General features: G+C 46.0%; 1 long non-coding RNA gene and 1 other non-coding gene across 2 annotated transcripts; both read left to right on the top strand.

Annotated features, from left to right (window-relative positions):
• Nucleotides 1-3,612: 3,612 nt before the first annotated feature.
• Nucleotides 3,613-24,067, top strand: LOC113624574 (uncharacterized). Its single transcript, XR_003434395.1, has 3 exons — nucleotides 3,613-3,625; nucleotides 6,358-6,360; nucleotides 23,956-24,067. It is a non-coding gene; the product is annotated as an uncharacterized LOC113624574 (long non-coding RNA).
• On the top strand, nucleotides 17,734-17,838 carry LOC113624623 (U6 spliceosomal RNA). The gene has a single exon (XR_003434412.1). It is a non-coding gene; the product is annotated as a U6 spliceosomal RNA (small nuclear RNA).
• Nucleotides 24,068-24,797: the final 730 nt, after the last annotated feature.

Here is a 24,797-nt window from a genome sequence, read left to right as displayed (position 1 = left end):
TGGACTCTCAACCACTGCGCCACCAGGGAGGCCCTCCAGGTAGTTTTTGATTCCCTCTTTGATTTCTTCAGTGATCCATTGGTTATTTAGCAGCATGTTGTTTAGCCTCCAGGTGGAGGCTCCATGCTACTAAGCAATCAAATACAAACAGATATCATTATTTTAATGTGTTAATAAACACTTGTGCAACATACATTTTCATAATTGTATTTGAGAATAATTGATTTTCTTTGAAATCCTGTGGTTTTTTATTTTCTGCATTTAAAATATCGAACATTAAAACATTCTGAGAAGAGATCCATAGGCCTCCCTAGACTATCAACTAGGGCCATGGCCAAAAAGAGTTTAAGAACCTTGGTCTAGCTTCAGGTCAAGACCACATTCAGGTAAGAAGTTCAGGGTCATGAAGCTACTTAGACAGTAGAACTGGTGTCCTCACCCAAATCTGCCCGCAGCCACAGAGGGGCCTATTCATTCTAATGGCATCTCCACAAAGACACTCCTCTGCATCCCTCAGACATCTGGAGGAACACTGACAGACAACTTCCAATGAATTCCATAAAGCACATCAAGCGATGACCACATGCAGAGACTTCAAGCAGGTGCTGGAGGGCACTGCTTTTCCAAGTGTGGCCTGAAAACTGTTACTGGCTAAAGATGAGAAAAATATAGAAATTGAGAGTAAAAGCTTAGAAACCTTTATAGCAATTTGAATCTAACAATACAATAACTAAGGTCCATATTTTATATATCTGTTGTTTAAAATTTCATTTTATTTTACAAAATCACCCACCTGCAATAGATTGGATAGTTACAGAAACAAAAACTAAACAGAAAAATGCTGGTCTTTCCTCCATGCATTTTGAGAATCACCATTGTGGGGAGATACAGTGAAGAGACATGGATACGACTGGGCAAATCCTCTGAAGAACATGAATAAAATGCTGGACACAGAAGCACATCAGACCAGCAGAACTAGGGAAGGCAGAAGGTACCCACTAGCTACATGTGGTTGCTGAGCCCTTGAAATATGGCTACTAGGGCTGAGGAACTGAATTTTAAATTTTATTTAACTTTAATTAATTTAAATTTAAATAGCCACATGTGACTATTGGCTACCATATTGGACAATGCAGTGACTTTTACTACAACAAAAACAGAGAAGGAAAATATAGATGTCAAGAAATCTTCAGGCAGGCTGTCATGGCATATACTGTTAATGAGAGTAGTCAGAATAGAGTGAAGATGGAAATGAGTCCTTCTGCTTTTAACCCAGAAATGTATGCTTCAGCCTACTCGTGTCCAGTGGGCCTCTTGGAAAGAGACCTGGGAGCCAAGGAGCTTAGGGTTCTCAGCTGATTTTGACGGATTACCTTAGACAGGTCACTGCCAGGGGATGGACAGAACTAACGTCCACTGAGCATTAGCCAAGTATCAGGCATGGGATGTTAAACTTCTTTACAGATTACCACGTTTGCAAACCTGTGAAGCAGAGTTTTTATTCCTATGTTACAGATGAGGAAAAGGAAGATTAGAGAGGTAAGCAGTTTGCACCTCTGAGAATCCATTTCCTCCCCAAGGAGATAGGACTAGTAGTTCTCATGCTGTCTGTGCTCCAAAAAAGGTGAAGAGGACCAGGTGAAGATTAAGAGGATCCTGAAATGTTGACAAGGCAACGGTGCCAAGTGTGCTCAGGGGAGGGAGATGATATTTTCTTTCTTTTTTTTTGGCCACGCTGCATGGCATGTGGCATCTTACTTCCCCAACCAGGGATCAAACCTGTGCCCCGTGCAGTGGAAGTGCAGAATCTTAACCTCTGGACCACTGAGGAAGTCCCAAGGTGATATTTTCTGAGGATACAGACCGGCCACAGTGTTCTGAGATGGTTCTGCCCTCTCTATTGGAAATACTTTCAATTTTCCATTTAAGAAATGCCTGAAGCCAGGCCTATTTCAATCATGTAAAAACCAATATCAGTCTTTCCAATTCTAGTCAACATTAAAAATGCAAATGTTTGCTATTTAAATATAGCCTTTGGCCACCAGTGTTCAGGACATAAGGTAAACCACAGCAGGCTGGCTGCCATCTCCCACTGAGGGTTCGTCAGGAAGAAAGCAGAGAAGGTGCTGGAAAGTCCATGTCATACCAGGCTGATGGAACCACTTTCAGCCTCATGAAGGTCTGGGTCCTCAGAGGTTGTCCAGTTTCAGTCACTGAATCAGACATCCATTCACTGGGGGCTGGGATACTCTTGGTTTCTTTGTCCTTGTCTTCCCAGTATCTAGTCCAATGCTTGCTTCATAGTAAGAGCTCAAGGGATACTTGCTGACTAGATGAATTAATTCACTTATCATCTTTTTTTGGATATCCTATCATGGCCCAGGCATTGTACTAGGCCTATAAAATGATACAGAACCAAGCCATTTGGGGAAACCATCTAAGGATGGTAAGATATGCAAATAAATAATAAGATAGTATCAAATTAACCTTACCATAAGTATTAATTCTGGAGGTCTGTCAAAAACAGGTGTTTGAAAATGTGCCAGATGAAGAATGCTTGTGTGGTTGGACACGAGGATTCTGGGTGGTCTGGGAGATAGAGTAGCTGGGCAGTGAGATCAGCAATGGGGGAGTCCTGGAGGAGCTGCCAAGAATGATTCCTGGGCTGGGCTCCTGTCCTTGGTGGTCTCCTCCACTCAGACTGTATGCTCCCTGAGGGGAGGACTGTAGCTTCTTCAGTTCTGCACCCCAATACTTCACATGGGCCCTGACACATAGTAGGAAACAACATATGCTGAATAAATGAATGAATGAATAAATGAATGTTAGGAACCCATAAGGAATCATAAGAAGAAGCATTTATTGAGAGTTTAGTATGCATCAAACATTTTATATATATATATATACATACACATATATACACACATACACGTATATACACACACATATATCATTGACAAAGCCTATGAACAATTCCCAAGAAATAAAAATAGAATCTGGGTAATAAAGTCTAACTTTTTTTTCCTTTTCCTTTGTGATTAGTCTAGTTTCACCTGCTCATAGGGTACCATGTGCAGAGAGAGGCCTTACACCCAGCACTTCAGTTCCTAGTACAAAATGACTGCCCCAGCACTTCCGCTCAGCAGGCTGTGTGCAGAAGTGCTGCCCACAACACCACAATTCAGAGATGCTGCACCCAGCACTCCAGTCAGGAGCCACAAGCGGCACAGCTATGCCTGATCCATGAGAACCCCGCCCTCCTCCCTGCCGACAAGAACCCCATAAGGCAGCCCCATTGACAGCCTGTTGGGGAGAGCATGTACTCTAAAGTATGAGACCGCACGTCTCCATTCTTTGATCAAAGAATAAAACTTTCCTTTGCTTCCGAACCAAACTCAGTCTTGTTCTAATGGCTTGAAAAACACTGGGTGGAGGACCCTTGTTGGGGCCCAACTTGAAAGGGTCAATCACAAATTTTGGAAACCATGAAGGGACAGATCATGGCCTTTTTGCCTGCACCTATCCACTAGGCTCCAGGCTAGTCCCAGCCCCAGCAGGAGGATGGCGGAGGCTTTGGGAGGTTCAGGTGAGGATGACTGACTCTGGTATTTAAGTTCACTCTAGGGTAGAACAATGGAAGCCTTCAGGCGAATTCAGAGCAACTCTGCCCAAAAACCTGATACCCAGGTGTGGTGCACACACAACATAGCCCCCAGAATAATCTCGACCGCACCCCCTTGAGCGGATCATACTGCAACATCTTTGGGAATTGGAGACTGAAACTCACTCAAGCCTGCCCATTGTCTCTGGCTGGTCTACCCACAGTGCCCAGTGGAGGTGGGGGGATGGAGGGGACAGTGGGGTCTTGTGGGTGGGAAGAAGCATGGAAGTCTTGCCCACTGTTTCACCAGTAGTGCTGTCCTCTTGGCCCTCTACAAGGCAGTAATGGCCACACCAGGGCTTTTTGCCCTCCTTGCCAGCCACATTCTCCATAATCACTTTTAGTTTGGTAAAGGAAGTGGCCAGTCCTGTGAGCCAAGAGGAGAGACCAGGAAAAGGCCCAGGTAATGAGGACCACCTGACAAAACAGGATGAGGACGCTCCATCAGAGTTCAGAAAAAGGCACCAGGAGGCCCGAGTGGGAAAGGCTCCAAAGGTGGGTAACCTCTTTCGGTCAGTGCTCTTTTCTCTGAAGTGGGCTGGGGAGCCTTGTGAGCCACGCATAAGACCAGGAACCCCATTATCAGGAAACCCTGTGAGCTGCTGACAATAATAGGAAACACCACCACCCCGTCTGTCCTCCCCCTCTGCTTCTGAGGGGAACATTGGGTAATTCTTTATTAAGGGTTCACGGGCTCTCCTCCCTGTAACAGCACAGAATATCAGCTGCTCCAGATATCTGGTGATTACTCTGTGGGAATCCCTCATACTTTTCACTTTCACCTGGCAGGAAGTCCAAAAACTCTTCCTTTTCAGCCAAAAGGCGGAAGGAGACAACCCCTACCTCAGACAGCTGTGCCAGTGCCTGATGGACCGAGATGGTCAGGAACTAGTATGGCTAAGTTACTGTGACGTGGAGGCAGCCCCTGTACCCTCCTGTGGGGTATCCTGACGAGGAGGGTCTAACTGTCTCAAGCCCGGGCTGTTACAACTTCAAGGGGGACGCCCAGCTCTACCAGAGTTCTTGCCATTTGATGCCTCTTAATGGCGCTGGTTCCAAATTTCTCAAACCAGAAATCAAATCTGTGACATTTGTGTGCCTACAAATTCCTCCAACAGCCCCCTTGGTAGTTGGAAGCAAATCCAAAACAGAACATCTAAGGTATGGGGAAACCAAAGGTCCACCCTACCAAAGGATAGCCGGTTAGGGTGCATCTTACAGAACTGGAAGATTTGGGGGTATCACCGCCAACCCCGAAACATTTAATCTCCCAATATAATACAGTCTGGCCCCAATACAAGCTAGGAGACAGGAATCGCTGGTCTGTCGATGGGTCCCTACATTACAACACCACTCTACAATTGGACCTGCTCTGCCAGTGACAAAAGGAAAGGGATAAAATTCCCTATGCCTAGTTTTTTATGGTCTTATATCCAAACAAAGGCCTTTACAAGGGATGTGGGCTCTCCTCCATTGAGGTAATACTCGTCCTTCACCCTCCCTCTGAGGACCTTCTTGATCTCCTCCTCCCCTCTTCCTACTGCTCTCTCCCTACCCCCTTCCTTCGTATGTCCCAATTTGGGCCAAAGGCCCGAGGAGCCCCCTGCATACCAGCCCCCCTTCCCGGAACCCAGTCCCGCAACTACAGGAAGTGGATCTAATTATTAGCCAGGGTCCAACAACCTGCCAGGAAAAGTACTCCCTTTGTGGCAGGAGGGCTCATCCAGGTATACGACCCATTTACCACTTCTGATCTGTGTAACTGGAAAAGTCATAGTACGAGGCTGAGGGAAGATCCAGAGGGGTTCCTGAATATGATTAGGGGAATCTTTCAGACCTAAGACCCCACCTGGACTGACAGCCATAGCCTCCTCGATGTATTCCTAATGGCAGAAAAGCCCATGGTCTTTTCAAAAGCATGAGATGAAGCAGACAAAGAACGGAAACAGTGCTGGTCATGCTATTTTCAAACTGAGAAACCAAGTGGTGCCCCATAATGAACCCAACTGGGACCCCTGAGACAATGGAGAATGGGGTAGGAGACAGAGGCTGAGCCACTATAAAAATATGATCCCAAAGGGAATCCAGGCAGCAGGAAAGAAACCTGTCAATTGGAATAAGATAAAGGAAATCAGTCAGGAGCCAATGGAAAACCCTTCAGCGTTCCTAGAGCACCTCAGGGAATGCCTCTGAATCTATACTACCACTGACCCCGAGTCACTGGAAGGAAATGCAATCCTGAGGTTGTACTGAATTTCCCAAAGTGCCCCCGATACTAGGCATAAACTTCAGAAACTGAAAATAGAACCAGGTATCCTTTCCTCTTACCTGATCATGGCTGCCTACTGGGTAATAACTGAGATATAGAGGAGGAAAAGTCAGAGGATAAAAAGACCTGGAGGCAAGCCCACTTACTGGCTGTCATGCTCCAATGTCAACCAGTTGGCACAGGAATCTGGACCAACCGCCCACAGAGACTCTTGACTCCGTTGAGTGACCTCCCGGCCCCCATCGAGGGATAACACGCCAAGGAAACTAGAACCCAATCAGTGCACCATATGTGAACAAGAGGGACCCTGGAAGAGAGAATGCCCTCACCGCCCTGAAGGGGGACGGAAAAGGCAGATCCCGGCCACTACCCTTGAAGGCAGATGGTCCAAAGAGACGAAGAATAATGGGGCCAGAGGGCTCCAAAGCTGGTACTTCAATTGACTCCTGAAGGGCCCCGGGTGACATTGGACATAGGGGAAAAGTCTGCCAAATTCTTAGTTGATACTGGTGCCACTTACTCGATTCTGAAAGCCAGATAAGACAAACTCAGTCACAAGAGTTGTAAAATTATGGGGGTATCAGGGAAGGTCCAAGAACGGGCATTCATAAAGCCATTAGAATGTAAATTGGATGAACACATACTCACCCATTCTTTCCTGTATGTCCCTGAATGCCCTATACTTCTGCAGGAAAAGATATTAAATAAATTGGGGGCTACTATCCACCTAATGGGAGACAAGCTGGAGATTGGCATTCCCTTAGACAGGGGGCACAAGATGATAATGTTTATGGCTGAGGACAAACCTCCCTGACTAGAGCAAGTTGACCTTCCTGGAGTAAATCCCCAGGTCTGGGCCCAGGGATGGGTAGGACAAGCTGTAGGAACCAGTCCCATGATAGTTTATCTAAAACCCAGACATACATGGCCCAATAGAAAATAGTACCCTCTCTGTCGGGAGGCCTTCTTGGGCACTGCCCCTGTTACACAGGGCCTTATTAGACCACGCAGATCAGCCTGTAATACCCCCATTCTCTCCACAAAGAAACCCAATGGGGAATACCAGATGGTAGAGGACCTTGGGGCAGTCAGTCAGTGAAGGCACTGAGGATATACATCCAGTAGTCCCTAAATCCCTACACTCTGCTGGCCACATTGCCATCCACCAGGAACTCTTATTCTGTATTAGATTTAAAAGATGGCTTCTTCTGTAGTCCATTAGCCCCAGAGTCTAAATAAATATTTGCTTTTGAGTGGCAGGACCCAAAGACAACAAAAAACAGCAATACTGTTAGAGAATCCTGCCCCAAGGTTTCAAAAATTCCCCCAGCATCTTTGGGGAAACTTTAGCTAAAGACCGAAAAGATCTGCATCTGGAGTCGGCAATCCTCCTCCAGTACCCAGACAACATTCTGATCGCCAGTCCTACTAAGGAAGCCTCTGACAAAAATACCATAACCATTCTGAACCACCTAGTTGATAAAGGATATGTTATCCAAGAAAAAGTCTCAAATATCACAAACCAGGGTGACTTACCTCGTCTTCATTCTCACAGAAGGTCAGAGAATCCCACCCCAGGAAAAGAAAGAAGCCATTTGCAGCCTTGTCCCTCATAAAACTAGAAGACAGCTTAGGGGTTTCCTGGTGATGGCTGGGTTTTGCTGCACCTGGATCCCTAACTCTGATCTAATAGATAGGCCTCTATATGAAAAGTGGAAAGGAAAGGATGATGATCTTTTTGAATGGAATTCAGAATGTGAAGGGACCTTTCAAGAATTTAAAAAGCAATTACTTCAGGCCCCTGTCCTGGTCCTCCCAGATTTAGTTAAACCCTCTGACCTTTACATTCAAGAGAGAAGGGGAATCACCCTTAGGGTATTAGCTAGAAAACTGGGGCCCCTTACTCAGGTGGTTGCTTATTTCTCTAAATAATTAAATTAACCAGTAAAGGATGGCCTCCTTGCTTATGGGTGGTAGCAGCTACAACCTTCCTTTAATTGAAAAGTAACATTTGGCCATTCACTATATGGACTCCATACCAGGTTCAGGCTTTAGTAAGTTCTAAGAGAACAGAATGGCTAAACCCCCTAAGGTCTATTCAAGTTCAGGCTGTGCTTTTAGACAACCCAGTGGCTACCATAAAATCCTGTCACACACTAAATCCTGCCACCCTGCTACCTACAGAAACAGGGTCCCTGGAGCTTGGGTGTATAAAAACCATAGACATAATCTATTCTAGTTGCCCCGACTTAGGAAGTGAGCCTCTACCAAAGGCAAAAGAGAATTGTTCCCAGAAGGAAGCAGTTTTATGAGAGAGGGAAAGAGCCTGACAGGGTATGCAGTGACTTCCAAGACCTAAGTCATAGAGGCACAAAGCCTGCCCCCAGGGATTTCAGCCCAAAAGGAAGAGCTGATTGCCCTCACCTGAGCCTTAGAGCTCGGGGCAGGGAAGATCCCAAATGTTTACACAAATTCCCGGTATGCATATGCCATCTTACACACATGCACACACACACACACACGCGCGCGCACACACACACACACACACACGGGGATATCTGGAAGGAAAGAGGTCTGCTTCCTGCAGAGAACAAACAGGTGAAACATGGCTTAAGAATACTGAAGCTCTTAGAAGCTGTACAGCTTCCAAAAAAGGTGGTAGTGATTCATGGTTGGGGTTCACCAAAAGGGGGATGCAGAGGTAATAAAGGGAAACAAGGTGGATGCAACTGCCTAAAGGGCAGCCCCAGAACCCAATAACTTGGCAGCTACCCCTCATACCTCAAAGGCCAGATCCATCCAATTATCCCCCAATCTACACTAAGGAAGAATTAGACAAAGCCTGAAAATGAGGCTTCAATAGAGATCTAGGAGGCCATGGGGGGCTAGTTAATGAACATGGGCAATACTTCTTTCCCCAAACTGTAGCTTGTCAAGTCATCAAGGAGGCTCAACAAGGAACTCACTACAGGAGGGAAGCCCTGTATAAAAGGACTCCCCAGAGACCCCTAGATAAGGCCCATTCAGACTAGAAGGACCTATCCTGGAGAAGATTGGCAGATTGATTTCAGTGGCATACTGAGAGTACTGGGCAATTTCAGGTTATCTCCTGGTGCTAGTAGACACATTTTCTGAGTGAATAGAAGCATTCTCCACTAGAACTGAAATGGCAGCTGAGAGAAATAATCTTGAGGTTTGGCCTCCCAGGATCCTTACAAAGCGATAATGGTCCAGCATACGTGCTTCACGTTATGAAGGGGATAACGAGTGCCCTGGGCATAAAATGGACCTTGCACTCAGCCTGGAGACCCCAATCATCAGGGAAAGTAGAAAGATCCAATCAGACTTCAAATGGACCTTAGCCAAGCTGTGTCAGGAAACCCAAGAAAATCCGATTGTTTCCATTGCCCTGCTCCCCATGTGGTTAGCCCCAGAGGATAAGTTAAAGTTAAGTACATTTGAACTCAGGTGTGGCAGATCCATTCCCCAAGCCCGAGAGAAAGGATACCTTAATGCTCTGGAAATGGAACAACTCAGTATGCCCTTCAGGTAAGAGAAACCATGAAAGCTCTCACGGAATATGGTAACCAGGTGCTGCCTGCACCCACTTACCCAGCCCTCCACCCCCGCCAGGAGACTGGGTGAACCTAAAACCTGGAAAACCTGCAGCCCGAGGGATCAGGTCACTCCTAAGTGGAACGGGCCCCATTTGGTGGCCCTAACCACCCATCCTGCCCTGAAGTTGCAGGGGATCAATCTGTGGACACATCACACTCAAGTGAAGAGGACCCCAAGCCCCAGCCTCTGGAGAGACAACCTGGGGCAAAGGGTCCCCTTGACTACTCGTGTGAGCCTCTCTCTTACCTGCAGTTTATCTTCCAAAAAACAACCAAAAGTGTGACTGGGGCTATTCAGGCCCTGGCAGTGATCCTTGATATCAGGGTACACTTCTACCTACAGGCAAAAGACCTTCATTTTTAGGAAAAATTTGACATGTGACCATTATTCTCTTGCTAATATTTGGGCCACGTAAAAACTGTCTGGTGTCCTTTGTCTCCAAAGGGTTAGACAAATGGTGGTCACTCAGGGATACGAAGAGTTAGGGCTATGTCCTGGTGGCAATCAAACATAAATAAAGGCAGCTGGGGAGAAGTTCTGCTCCTCTACCTGGGGTTATGACGACACCCAAATCAGCAGGAAGCAGTTGCAAAAGACAGACCCTTGCCCCTCAGTTCCCCTCAAGAATGAGGAGCAGGACCTTCCCTGGTGGCGCAGTGGTTGAGAGTCCGCCTGCCGATGCAGGGGACACGGGTTCGTGCCCCGGTCCAGGAGGATCCCGCATGCCGCGGAGCGGCTGGGCCCGTGAGCCGTGGCTGCTGGGCCTGTGCATCCGGAACCAGTGCTCCTCAATGGGAGAGGCCACAACAGTGAGAGGCCCGCATACCGCAAAAAAAAAAAAAAAAGAATGAGGAGCAGGACAAACAAGAGAAGAGGGATTTGTCAACAGCAAAGCCCATTAACAATTCTCAGGAAATAAAGATAGAATCTGGGTGATAGAATTAAGTCTGACCTTTTTCTGTTCCTTTGTGCTTGGTCTAGTGTCACTTGCTCATAGGGTGTCACAGGCAGAGGCCTTGGTCTGGCACTTCAGGCCAGGGTTCCTAGAGCAGGATGGTTGCACCCGACGCCTCAATTCAAGATGGCGGTGGCGGACTGTGTGCAGAGATGCTGTGTTAGGCGCTGTGATCTGGCACGTGAGCAGGATGGCTCCACCTACCCCATGAGAGCTCTGCCCCCTCCCCATGGAGATCCCTATAAAGCAGCCCGGCTCACAGCCTGTCCGGAAGAGTGTGTGCTCTAGAGTGTGAGCTCATACTTCTCCTTCTTTAATCAGAGAACAAAGCCTTCCTTTGCTTCTGAACTGAACTCTTGTTCTATTGGGGTGAGCAACATCGGGCAGAAGGACCCTTGTTGGAGACCAACTCAAAAGGGTTGGTAACGTATCTTTTAATTAATTATTAACAGTCAGGGTGCAGTCAGGAGACAGAAACCACACCAGTTACTTGGAAAGAATGAATTCAATATAAAGGATTGTTAACTAGGAATAACATCGTTAACTAGATAACTGAAAGGGTAAATTGAGAACTATAAGGTGTAATGGAGACAGCGACTGCAGAAAGCAGCTATCACCCTAGGTATGAGGGAGTGCAGGGGAAAAAGTTAGAATTATTAAAATTTAGAGGCTCAGTGGAAGGAAGCTGTGAGCTGAAATTCAGACCACTGAGGACGGAGCACTGCTGGGCCGGTGCTGATGTCTCTGATTGGATGTGATGAAGCTAATTCTGTGTTGAAAAACTGCAAAATGGCTTCAGCTACTGCTATGGGGAGGCCTTGCTGCTGCCAGGGTAAAAAAGCATGGCCGGGGTGATGGTCATAGCCACCCGACAAACTCCTCTCCATCCTTCAAGACCCAGTTCAGATATCACTTCCCCTTAGAAGCCTTCCTGATCTCTTTCTTCAGATAGGAAACCCACAGGAAGCAGACAGTAAGGAGAAAGTCCTGTCTTCCCTCACCAGCCCTCTCTAGCACCCCTAACGTCAGAACTTAAGTAGAAGTCAGCTGGCCAGGCAAAAACACAATTTGCAGTGACTCAAATGACAAAAGTGACAAAGAAGAGTACAGAAGGGTTTTGGAGCTGAGACACCATGGTGTCATAACTGGTACAGGAGTCTGCCCATAATGCTGTGATGCAGGAACTGCTATTACTCCCATTATACAGATGAGGAACCGAGGGTCTAGAGAAGTCAAGGGCACTTGCCTAATAAGTTGATGTGGCAGCGCCCTGATTTGAAGCCAGGTCCATCTGTTCTAATGGCAATACTATACCAAGTTTCCTTCACATTTTTATGTGAAGAAAATGTGAGAAAACAGAACAGTTTTGAAGTCCCAGCGTTGTTGAGTGGGCAGCTGGGGGATGAGGTGGGGTGGGGGATTCAGGCAAGAGCAGGGAAGCAGGTGTGAGGCAGTCCTGACAAATGTCTCCCAAGGAGACATTTAATGTCTCACTTTACTGTCCTTTCAGAAAGTTGAGATCTTTATTCTTTGATCAAAACTTAGCCACCCAACAAACTCCTTTCCATCCTTCAAGACCCATCTCAGATGTCACCTCCTCTGAGAAGCCTTCCTGATCTCTACAAAGCCAGTCATGCCCCCCAAGGTACTCCTGTAGGACTTGGTGCAGACACCTAGGTGGAGTTTACATGTCTATATGCCACTAGATTGTGGGCTCCTGAGGGCAGGCCCAGGTCTACATAGGCTCTGCCTGGCTCATGGTGGGCACCCAAAGTCTAGTGATACTAATAAAGGCTTTTTTCTTCCAGAAGCTTGTTTCTGTGGGAGCACTGGCAGCTTCAGGACCATATTTTTGACTCATTTTCTGCCTTTCAGTAGTTCTCGGTCTAGTGGTGAAGACATGTTGAAAAAACACCGAAAAACAAAATCCCCCAAGTTTAACTCTTCACCTCCCACCTTTTTCAACCTATTCTTCTCACTTCAGTAGGATGCAATTGTAACCTTCTGAAGCCCCTGCTAAAACCTTCCAAAGGCTTCCATTGCTCTTAGGATGAAGACTAACTCCTCAACGTTGTTGCTTAATCCCCTGACCTCTGTCCTGCACCCCTCAACAGCCTTGCACTTCACCACTCCCCTTCTTCCTCCTTCTCCTCCACCCTCCCAGTTCCTGAACCTCTTCACTTTCCCAAACCCACCAAGCTCTTTGCATCCTGTTCTTTGCAGTGGGGATTCCTCTACCCAGAACCGTCTCCTCTGGCTCCCTTTTTTTTTTTTTTAAGAGAACTGGTTTTAATTTAGAAGAGTGTCTTCAACTATCCACTAATATATAATATTTAATAATTTTTTATTTTTTTTTTTTTTTTACAAAGTAACTTTCTCTACCTTATTTCTTTTTTTTTTACATCTTTATTGGAGTATAATTGCTTTACAATGGTGTGTTAGTTTCTGCTTTATAACAAAGTGAATCAGTTATACATATACATATGTCCCCATATCTCTTCCCTTTTGTGTCTCCCTCCCACCCTCCCTGTCCCACCTCTCTAGGTGGTCACAAAGCACCGAGTTGATCTCCCTGTGCTATGCGGCTGCTTCCCACTAGGTATCTATTTCACATTTGGTAGTGTATATATGTCCACGCCACTCTCTCACTTTGTCACAGCTTACTCTTCCCCCTCCCCGTATCCTCAAGTCCATTCTCTAGTAGGTCTGAGTCTCTCTGACTTATCTTTTATGTCTGGGATGCTGAGTCACTTCCTCCAAGACGTTATTGGCAGGGTAACCTGATGCTCCTGGGGCAAACTGTTCCTGACCACGCCCCTCACCTACCGAATTGCAATGGCCTTCGCTTACCCAGGAGGGCAGCTCCCTGCACGAGGCAGGTGCTCTGTAAAATCAATTTGAATGAATGAATTAAAAACTTAAAAGCAACAAAAAACTAACAGCAGTCTCTCCAAGCTGGTTTGGAAGTCACAGCTGCCTAAGACATGGTGAAATAACTTTCCCATCTAGGGACCTTGTGAAAAGGGGTGCTCTGGAATGGGGTAGGGGGCTCTGACTGGGAGTCAGAAGATAGGGTTGGAGCCTCGGTGATCTGGACCACAGTTGCGGCTATGTTAGTGTCTTCATCTGTAGAATATGTATTGTAGGGGAGGAAAAAGCCTTTTCCTCTTCTCCTAGGTTCTGCAGCTGGGGCCTGGAAACTGAAGAAAGACAGATTAACAAGAAAAAAAAAAAAGCACAGTTTATGAATGAGTGCAGCAGGCATACATGTGGGAGAAATGCAGTGATGAGTGCCTCAAATGGGCTTACATAGCATCTTAATGAAAAACAATAAATTGGTAGAGCAGTGATAAGACAAAGGAAAGACTGGGTAGGAAAATACATGGGAAACTAATAGAAGATAAGGATTATTTTAGTAAGATGTGTTATGGAGAGTCCTCGCGGCACCACCTCTGGGCTGATAAGAGTGTAGAATTGTCTCCCGCAATTAAGAGTCTAAGAGTTGTCCTCCTGGGTCCTCATCTTCCTAGTACAGGAGAAGGAGACACCTCTGCAAATGGAAATTTATGTTCTGCTTTTAGGCAAATAGGGGGTGAGGGTGGAGAGATTTTTGTGTGTCTACTGTGTCTCAATTGTCTTCAGCTCAAAATAATCCTTCTGCCAAAGTGGCATATTTTGAGGTGGCATTATTTTCGATCCCCTACAGTCTAAAAATGCCTGTCCTTCCTGACATACGGGGCTGTGATGTGATGGCACATATGGAAACTGTGCAAACTGTGAAGTACTGTATGGATATCATGCATAAATAGTCCCATGATCATTATCTCCAGGAAACTGTCCAGGCTGCCGGCTTGCCAGCTTTGTTCACTGCCGTCCAAACCCAGACCTTAAGCTTTCCATCTCCTTCTCCCTAAGGGCCAGGCCAGTCTTTTTACAGAGAAGACGCATCAAAGGCCCAACGGAGGATTTTTATAGTTCAATGTTGCACAAACTTCCTTCTTGAGAGATAAGGAGTCTGGAGAAAAGGTGGGAAGCTAATCTAAACTTCCTGCTCTCCAGCCCCTCCCCCTACCATGCCTGACTCCTTTAAGATGAAGCCTATAGGCTGCTCCTGACTTTTGTTTATATCATTCATGATCCCCCTGCCCACGGTTTTCCTTTGCGGGACTTTCCTACTGCTCTCTGTGGAAGCCAGAGAGACACATCTAATAAAAAGGACCCAATGCATCCCCATAACCCCAGGTCTCCAGAGCCATAAATCAAAGGATAGAGCTCTTTGAACATTATCCAGCTGCAGGAATGGGACATTCCAAAGAAGAATTAAAATCACCCTGAAACTGACTCCTTAACAAGGCAAAGACATCATGGAATAAATATTAATGCACCCACTCTATGTCAAGTATTTAACATGTTTTGTAACACTCAGACTTTACATCAACTATCCCCATTTTATAGATGAATAAATTTTGTTCAGAAAGCTTTTAGTTAGACGGATGGATGGATAGATAGACAGACAAATGGTTGGGCGGATGGATGGAGAGGCTTCTTGCCACAGACAAGAGAAAGTACTTGTATCTTCCCCAAAAGACAGAGCTGCCAAGTCACATTTGGTTTCATATCAAAGCTCATCACAGGAAAAGGCTACGCGTGTCACTAGACCAGTGCAAGACAAGGCCATGTGATGGCAAAGCTGTTCCCTGAACCCAGGATTATAGGGAAGATCTTTCAATTTTTAGTTGTAGCTTTGGAGTCAGAAGAATCTGAGTAGTGGCTCCACCATTTACTTCCTGTGTGACCACGGACAAGTTACTGAACACCTCTGTGCTCAGTTTCTTTGTTTGTAAACTGGAGGACTACCCAGCCCAATAGTGCTGTGAGGTTTACATTATATTGCTCGAATAGAGATATTTGTTAAATATTTTAAACAAATATTTGTGTTAAATATAAGTCAGTGTTCTCCTCTCTGTCATGTAGGCAACGTGAAAACCATTGCAGAGATGAGCTGAGAGTGGTTAGAAACTCCCCTGTGGGGGGAAGACTCCAGATACAGCTGAGTCGCTCCAGAGCATGTAGAGCTGTATGCCTCTGGGATTGAGAAAAGACTCGTTTCTGTTCAGGTAGCCAAAGAGAAAATGAGTTTCCCCTTGTCATGAGGAAATTGAAGGTGATTCTGACTCTGAGTGACCTCTGAACTATGGCTTAATTTCAGTGGCATCTGAGAAACTCAGGTCCAGGCTTCCCAGGGCTCTGTTCTTTCAACTGAGAGAGGAACAGGTAGAGAGAAGCAGAGACGGGGACAGAAAGGGATAAGGGCTGAAGACCTAAAGCAGCCAGGAGGCTCATTTTCTTTTCCTGACTTACCCTAAAGAAGGGTATAGCAGGAAAATATATTCCTTACATTGTGTCAGGATGGGAGTGTGAGTGTGTGTGTGTGTGTGTGTGTGTGATTGTGAGGATGGGTGTATGTGAAGAGGGGAGTCTGGGAGGGAAGTGGGTGTGGCTGCGTGTGAGAGGCTGTATGCGTGCTTGTGGGGAGTGTAGAAGGTGGGTGTGGATGTGTGGGAGGCGTGTGGGGAGAAGAGTGAGTATAGGGGTGTGCAGATGTGGGATGGGGGAGAGCGTGGGGAGGAGAGTGGGCCTGAGTCATCACACTGAGGGGATAAGCCCAGCAGATGCATAAAATCACACAGGTCTAAGCATTGTTAACAAGCTCTTCTTCCCTGGACATTTGTCAATAAGTTTATTTTCCAATCATTCACTCATTTATTTTCCCATTGTCAACACTGATGTACAGGGAGAAAAAGAAAAATATTGAAATCCCTGAAGGACTTACAGTCTTGGAGAAGGCGAGACACAGATGAGTTCAGCAACAATAGTGAACCCAATGCTGAGTGCCAGGCACTGTTCTGCGCACTTTGTGTGTACCATCTGGTTGCCTGCTCACAGTGACCCTACATGATATGTCCTATAGTGACTTCCATCTCACAGAGACTTGTTGTAACCGGTCCAAGGTCACACAGCTTGTGAGTGGGGCTGGAATGCTCATGCATGCAGTCTGGTTCCTGAAAATGTGCTCTTAAGTGTCGCATCAAGTCTATACCATCTGTTCCCAGCTGACCTACAGGGCTAGGCTACGTCCCTTGTAAAGGACCGGCTGCCAGGGAGCAATCAGCCCCTGAGAGGCTTGGTGCTCTAGCATGTGTGACTGCTTCACCCGTTGCCCTGGGTCCACTGCTGTCTGGGCCCAGTCACTTGCCCCATTCCTCTCCCTACAGCTCTTACCCTTTTCTACTTCTCACCCCAAGATTAGGCAGAGAGAGGTATAGAAAGGAGACCAGTGTAAATTTAAGGGCTCATCTGCCCTCTGCCCATCTGCTTACCCAGCAGATCTGGTATATTTTTCACCTCAAAATCCTCCGTCCTGCTGATCCTGGGAGGCTGTGCCCATTACAGCCACCTCGATTCTAAGCTACCTCCACCATCAGGGTTAGACTCTGGGGTAGGTCTGGCCCAAGTCTACTAGCCTGAGAGACAAGGAATTTCCTGGGGAATAACTAAACCCCAGGGAACCAAATGGAGGCCGTTGCAGGGTAAGCCCGGCTGTCTCTCCTCAACTTTGCCCCAGCCTGTCAGCCACCGCCCTGCCCCTCCCCCCATGCCCTTGTGCCTGGGTCCTGGAGAAAGAGGCTAGTGAGGACAAACTGGAAGAGCAGATTCATTCAAGCCCCCCCAAGCCATCGGTGGTCAGAGCATGGTGATGCCCCTTAATAACAGGTGACAAAACAAGATGAAGAACTCCTCCTGGGGTTGTTCTTTAAATCACCGCAGGGCTTAGGTGTGCTGAGGGGATCAGCAGAGGCTGGGGGACACAGTGACAGCTGCAAAAACGCCAGTGCCAGAGGTGGCAGGGCCAGCGGTGTGTGTGGCAAGAGGACAGCATGCAGATGTCATCTGGTGACAGACTGGGCCCATTGCTCACACACGAGTCACTATCTGGGAGCTCTCAGAGACAGAGACATTTTGGTAGGGGGAGCGGTTTGAAAGGGAACGGGGTCACACACTCGTGAACGCTGGAGTGAGAGTATGCTTACTGTATGTTATCATTTCTGGCAGTTAAAAGCCCTCATTTATAAATGCTCCAAAAGCCTGTGTTCCTGCCTGAGGGCGGGTGGAGGTTTTTAGCAGTACAGTACAAATGTTGGCCATCATCTCTTCTAAAAGGAACAATTCGTGCTCACTTCGGCAGCACACAGACTAAAATTGGAACGATACAGGGAAGATTAGACAGCCCTGTGCAAGGATGACACGCAAATTCGTGAAGCGTTCCATATTTTTATATATGTATATGTATAGCTGATTCACTTTGTTATACAACAGAAACTAACACACCATTGTAAAGCAATTATACTCCAATAAAGATGTTAAAATAAAATAAAATAAAATAAAAGGAACACTTCAACAGAGAGCCCCAGCTGAAAGAGCCGAGGGACATTCCTCAGCTGTGTTTGTCCCACCCCTGGTGTCCAGTACAGCCGGGAGGTCATCTGAGCCAACTCAGGCCAGCCAGCAACCTACGACCTATGGTCTAGCCCCAAAACGGAGCCAGGCCGATCATATTCCCACCTCAGGAATCTGAACCAAGAATGCTGAGATGCGCAGGCAGTTAGCAGAGGGGCTGGGGGCCACGGGAATGCGTTGGAAGGTCCCACCCGGCGGAGTTGGAGCCTCCGTGGGAGGGGGAGAGGCCAGGAGGAGGCAGGCAGAGACCTGGGTAGGAGAAGGTGTGCAGCGAGAAGTGAGAAGACGGCGAGAAAGGCAGCGACGGAGGTGGACACCACGACCCACAGAATCCCCAGGGCCCCTCAGTCGCAGCTCCAGCCCTGACCCCCTTTCTCCTGAGGGGCCCTCTGTTCCATGGAACCAGGAATCCCGAGTATCTGATGGCCAGGGTGACCTCCCTGCAGGAGGCTGGGGGCGTCTGGGTTGAAGGAGCCCTGAGGTTCAGTCCACAGTGGCTTTGCAGATTACAGCCAGAACATTGAAGGATGGTGTGAGCAAGGAGCAGAGTGGACGTGATGATCAGCTGCCTCCCGACCACATCTGAGGTGAAGCAAGAGGAAGTTGACTTTGAAAGTCTTCACACAACTACATCGTGCCCCAGGCAGGCAGGGAAAACGGTGGAGTGGTTATTTCCAGGGATCCGGCAGCTAGAGTGCTTCAAATCTCAGCTGCTTTTTCTGTGAGAACCTGGTCGTAAATGTACTCTTCTAAGTCTCAGTTTCCACATCTGTAAAATGGGCATGGAACAGAACCTCCTCCCTCAGGTTGTTGGGGGTCTCATGGGGTTTGCCTGGAAAGCAACATGCTTGGTCTCTCCTTTAGATGCTATAATTATGTGCGTAAACTCCTCCATGAAGGGCAAGAGGTAGATTAGAGGCTGAGGACTCTTTTTCCCTGTAGAATTTTCTACCTGCAGTGACCAGCGTGGGCTTGTCCGATGACAGGAGCACACACCCCTTCTCTTTGTCCCCCCTCAGGGCCTCTGTGGGGAAAGAGGCTTTCAGCGTCACTCTGGCGGCAGACAGGCCTTACTTAGCCAGGCTTATTAATAGGAGCCGTGTCCATTTCTGTCTTAAAATAGCCATAGAAAGTTACTTAATATGAGCTTCCAGGTGGGTGGTCAAATTGCTTTTATTGTCTTCCTCTCAGGGGAGTTCAAGAACAGCCATCTGCCAGGCATAGGGGCCTCCTGGCTCCAATGAGAGGGGCCTGCCCAAGGGAGGGGTACTGGACTTGGAGGGCAAGAACCTTGGCCTAGAACAAGGCCCCACCACCTGCATAGCTCAGGCTCTAAATACTGAAGTTCTAAATACTTTAAGAGGGTCTCTGCCCAGAACAAGGGCCTTGCAACAAAAAGTCCCTTCTGCGACCTCAAATTCCACACCCCGCCACCTGCACCATTACTTGCCCTCCTTGAATTTCTTACTCATCCCACTTCCAAACCCTATTTAGCCATTACACCCTCAGGAACCCTCCATCCACTGTGGACACACACTCCCTTTATCCCCGGATTCTCGGTAGAAGGCTCTCATCATCTTTTGTTTTAACAGAAGTCTTCACTCTCTATGTAGCCCTTCAGGAGAAAGTTGCTCACCCTCTCAGGCCCATATCCTACACCTCTGAAGTAGAAGTGGTGGCTGGATTTTCCTGGCTTCCCTCTGTCACTTCCACAACCATTGCTTGTCCAGACTCACAGCTTTCTTTGAGCCTCATGCCATCCAACATCTCTCCTCCCCAATACTGAAAACTGTCCAATGCTCATTCACTGAATAATTCATGGCCTGGCTCTCAGCATTCCTCTCCTGCTGAAGTCCTGTGTCACCCTAAGAGATTTCAGTGCCCAGGCAGACAACTGACTGGACTGTTACTTCCTTGATCTCTTTAACTCCAAGGGACCTCACCTCTACTCTGCTTCAGCCACCACTCCCAGACCCCACCCTTGATCTTGTCATGACCCAGGACTGTGTCATCTGGATTCTAGTAACCTCCTTCATGGTTGCATTGTCCCACTCTTCTGGCTATCTCAAGCCTTCATACCCATGATACCTGCACTCTGACCTCCAAGAGACCCCAGCTCTTTGTTCCTTTCCATTTCCTCCAGTCTATCAGTCCCCCCAGCTGGAAGTCCAGACTTGGTAGGTGATCATGTGAACTGCACTCACACCAGTACCACCAGTTTCCTTGCATGCTAACCAGCTATGCCTTCCTGCCCCAACAAATTCCAGTTATTTTCTTCCAGCCTCCATGGAGACCGTTCAAGTCCTGCTCTTCAACCTGTGCCTGGGACTTCCCCTGCTGATTCCTCTGTTACAACCTCTCCTCTCTGCTTCAACACTCTCACTCCTCCGATATTTTCCTCTTGCCCTATAAATCTGTCCAGTCTATTGCATCTGACAAGAACTCTCCTAAGTTCTTTCTATCAACCTCCAATTTGAGCTCCCCCTGCGATAATCTACTCACGTGTCCCCTCTTTCTCTTACACATTCCCCAACCCACTGCACTCTGGCTTCTGTCCTAACCATGCCATGGAAACTGCTTTCCCTAAAGTCATTGTTCTAGGTACTATTACTGTGTAATAAAGTACAAATTACCCCAAAACGTAGTGGCATAAAACAACCATTTTATTATGCTTGTGCATTTTGAGGGTCTGGAAGTCAGATCGGTCACAAAGTATCGCTTGTCTCTGCTCCATGATGATGACCAGAGAGACCTAGACGCGCCTCTCTATGTGGTTTGGCTTCCTCACAGCATGGTGGCCTCAGGGTAGTCTGGCTTCTTACATGGCATGGCCTAGTGTTCCAGGAAATGAGGTGGAAGAAGCATTGCTTTTTATGATTCAGAAATTGTGACTTTTATAGCCTCAGAAGTCCCATAGCACCACTTCCACCATGATCACTAATCAAAGTGGTCACAAGCCCTCCCAGAATCAAAGGGAGATAGTATAGACCCCATCTCTCAATGGGACAGAGGCAAGGTCACATTGTAGAAGAGCATATGGGATAGGAAATATTGTTACAGTCATCTCTGAACGATACAATCTGCAACAGTCTTCAATGATCTTCCAATGACCGATTCCAAAGGATGTTAATATCTTGATCGCTACTGTATTTGTTATTGCCGATCATTCCCTGCTTTGTGAAACTGTCTACATCCATCCATCTGGGTTACCACAGTCTTCCTATTCTAGACAGACCTCTGTCTATATCTTCCCCTTCATGAGAATGTTCCCTAAGGGTTTATTCTCAGCCCACAGCTTACCTCACTCTTTGGCTTCTCTCCCATGGCTTCGGTTACCATCTACATGCCATTAACTCCCAAATCTATCCCACACAGACCTTTTAAGCATTGGACTATATATCCATCAGCCTGGTTGATGTGTTCATAAATACCTCAATTTCAGCGTCTCCAAAGTTGAACTCACCATCTTCCACTTTAAACCATCTCCTCCTCTGGTATTCTTTCTCTCTCTTAGGAATACCCAGTTGTCCAAACTTTGACTCTTCCTTTTCCCTCACCTTTCACATGTAATTACTTACCAAGTCATGCTCTTTTTGTCTCTTAAATCATTCTACAAATTTTGTTATCATTTTACAGATGAAAATATTGAGAATCAGAGAGGTTGTTATTTCCCAAGGTTAAACAGCTAGCATCTATTTCGTCTTTCATGTGTTAATCAAACACTTATTGAATACAACTAAGCTCTAGGAAGTGGAATAAAAAAAAGTTATGACATGGTCCCTGGTCATTTTCATGGAAGAGATTGGCAAGTAAGCAGTAGATTACTATAATGTGTGATAAATGCTGTGATTCTGGGAAGCATTGGGTACAACAGGGGCAATGAGTCCAACTGGGGGTGGGAGAAGTGAAGGTGGGGGCTGTAGTAGTCATCTATTGCTATGTAACAAATTATACCAAACTTTAGCTGCTTAAAACAGCAAACATGTATTAGATCACCATTTCTGTGGGTCAGAAATCTGGGTACTGCTTAGTTGGTACCTCTGGCTCAAGGTCTCACAAGGCTGCAGTCAAGGTGTCATCTGGGACTGAAGTCATCTCAATGCTTGACTTGGGGAGGATTCATTCTGAATCAATACCCCACTCACCTGGCTGTTGGCAGGCCTCAGGTCCTCACTGGCTCTTGGCCAAACGCATCAGTTTCTTGCTATGTGGGCCTCTCCCTAGGACTACTCACAACAAGGCACCTGACTTCCTTGAGCAAGGGTTATGAGAGAAAAAGAGTGAGAATAAGGCAAGAGGAGAGGGAGCCCAAGATGGAAGCCATGGTCTTTTTGTAACCTAGTCTTATAAGTGATATCCCATCACTTATGTCATATTCTGTTTCTTAGAAGTGAATCACTGGGTGTAGCCCACACTCAAGGGAAGGGATTGCACAGGGCATGAAGACCAGGATGAGGCACTCGCTGGGGAACATCTCAGAGATGGTCTATCATAAGGGTCAGGGATATCTGAACTAGACTCAGAAGGAGTTAGATAGGTGAAGAGCTATGTAAGACCGTTCTAGGCAGAGAATGCTATATGTGAAATAACTTGGAAGTGAGGGAGGGAGAGCTCCTGGAGTTGGAGGAATTACATGTTCAGGAAGGTTAGAGTGGAGGCTGCCATCCATATGGAGATTAGAATGCAAGCTGATGTTGATGACCAATTCTGTCATCCAATGGATCACCTGTGCCTCCCAACTTAGTGTCAAATCCTTGCTTAATATGCTGTTGTCCACTCTATGATTTAACCAAGTTTTAAATAGTTAATCAACATTGAATATTTCACATACACAACAAAGCTTCATTATATAAAAAGATAAAGAAATTGAACTTGAAATCTCTTTTTTCTTTACAAAACCTCAAAGATGCTCAGAATGATATTCCAGTAGAACACATTTATAAATCATTACAAATGTGAAAAGCATGACTAGTATTTTCAGTTATCAGTAGGTAAAGATGACTTGACACTCTGGAATGTATTTAATTTTTAAATAAAATTTTACATTGAAGTATAACACACAGAAAAGCCCACAAAGTACAATTCAATGAATTTTCACAAAGTAAATATCACCCAGATTGAAAAAAAAGAAAACATATCACTCTCCCCTCCAAATCTCCATTGTGCTACCTCATAGTCGCTCACTCCTTTCCAAAGATACCCACTACCCTGATTTCTCTCATCAGAGCAGTTTTTCCTGTGTTTGAACTTTATTAAATGGAATAATATATTCTGTACTCTGTTCTTGGTGCTCATTATTCATTTTTGTGAAATTCATTCATGTTGTTTAAATGTAGCAGGGACTGGTTCATCCTCACTGCTGTATAGTATTACATTGCAGTGCTAAAACACAGTTTATTTCTCCATTCTGCACTGGATATAAATTTAGACTGTTTCTAGTTTGGGGAAATTAAGAATAGTAGTGTTATAACCATTCATGATTATGCCCCATGTTGTAAATATGTACACATTTTTATTTGGTCTATGCCTAGGAGTGGAATTACTGGGTCATTAGTAGATTCAGACAGTTTCCCAAGGTGGTTTTTACCAACTTACACTCCAGGAGCAATGTTCCCAAGGTGGTTTTTACCAACTTACACTCCAGGAGCAATGTTTATGTGTTCCATTTGCTCTATATCCTTGCCAACACTTTGTATTATTGATATTAATGTTTTTACTATAAGTTATTCTGAAGTGTGTACAGTGAGACCTTATTGGGGACTAATTTACATTTCTCTAATAACTAGTGATATTGAGCATTTTTTCATATGGTTGACCTTTGAATGTCTTCTATCATGAAGTGTTTGCTTAAACTTTTGCTCATTTCTCTATTGGATTTTTTTTCATATTGCTTTGCAGACATTCTTTATATATTGTACTAATTTCCTTGGAGAGCCATAACAAAGTACCGTCAACTGAGTGGCTTAAACAACAGAAATGTATTGTCTCACAATTCTGGAGGCTAGAAGTCTGAGATCAAGGTGTTGGCAGAGTTGACTCCTGCTGAGGGCTAGGAGAAAAAGTCTGTTTCACAATTTTCTCCTAGCTTCTGGTGGTTTGCTGGCCACATTTGTTATTCCTTGGCTTGAACATCTCTGATTTCATCTTCACATGGTATTCTCCCACTGAACATGTCTCCATATCCAAATTTCCCCTTTTATAAGGACACCAGTCATATTGGAGTAGGGACTCACCCTACTCTAATATGACTTCATCTTAACTAATTACATCTGCAATGACCCTATTTCCAAACAAAGTCACATTCTAGGGTGCTAGGGGTTAAGACTTCAACATATGAATTTGAGGGAGAGGGACACAATTCAACTGATAACGTTTTTTGAACATTAGTCTCCTAGTCTGTGGCTTGCTGTCACTCTCTCAATAGTATTGCAGTAGATTAAAGGTGACTATAAGTTCTTTTTCACTCTCTCATTGAGAATTGGTGTTTATTACTCCCTCCCTCTGAATCTAGGCTTGCCCTGTGACTGCTTAATCAATAAGACATGTTGAAAGCAATGCTGCATCAGTTCTGGTCCTGGCTTTTGAGAGCTTGGGCAGCTTCTACTTCTTCCTTCTCTGGAAGACTTGCTCTTGAGACACCAGTCTGTTAGAAGTCCGAGCCATATGGAGAGGCCGTGTGGAGGTACTCCTAAGTCAGCAGCCCTAGCAGAGCTCCCAATCAATAACCACCATTGATTACCCAGTCATGGAAAAGAGCCATCTTGGACGTTCCATCT

This window comes from Aethalodelphis obliquidens, unplaced genomic scaffold (genome assembly GCF_003676395.1).
Source record: "Aethalodelphis obliquidens isolate GAN/ISIS:26980383/991018 unplaced genomic scaffold, ASM367639v1 scaffold13, whole genome shotgun sequence".
NCBI classification, from domain to species: Eukaryota; Metazoa; Chordata; class Mammalia; order Artiodactyla; family Delphinidae; genus Aethalodelphis; species Aethalodelphis obliquidens.
Note: the sequence above shows the minus strand (reverse complement) of the source record. Positions and strands in the feature narration are given on the sequence as shown.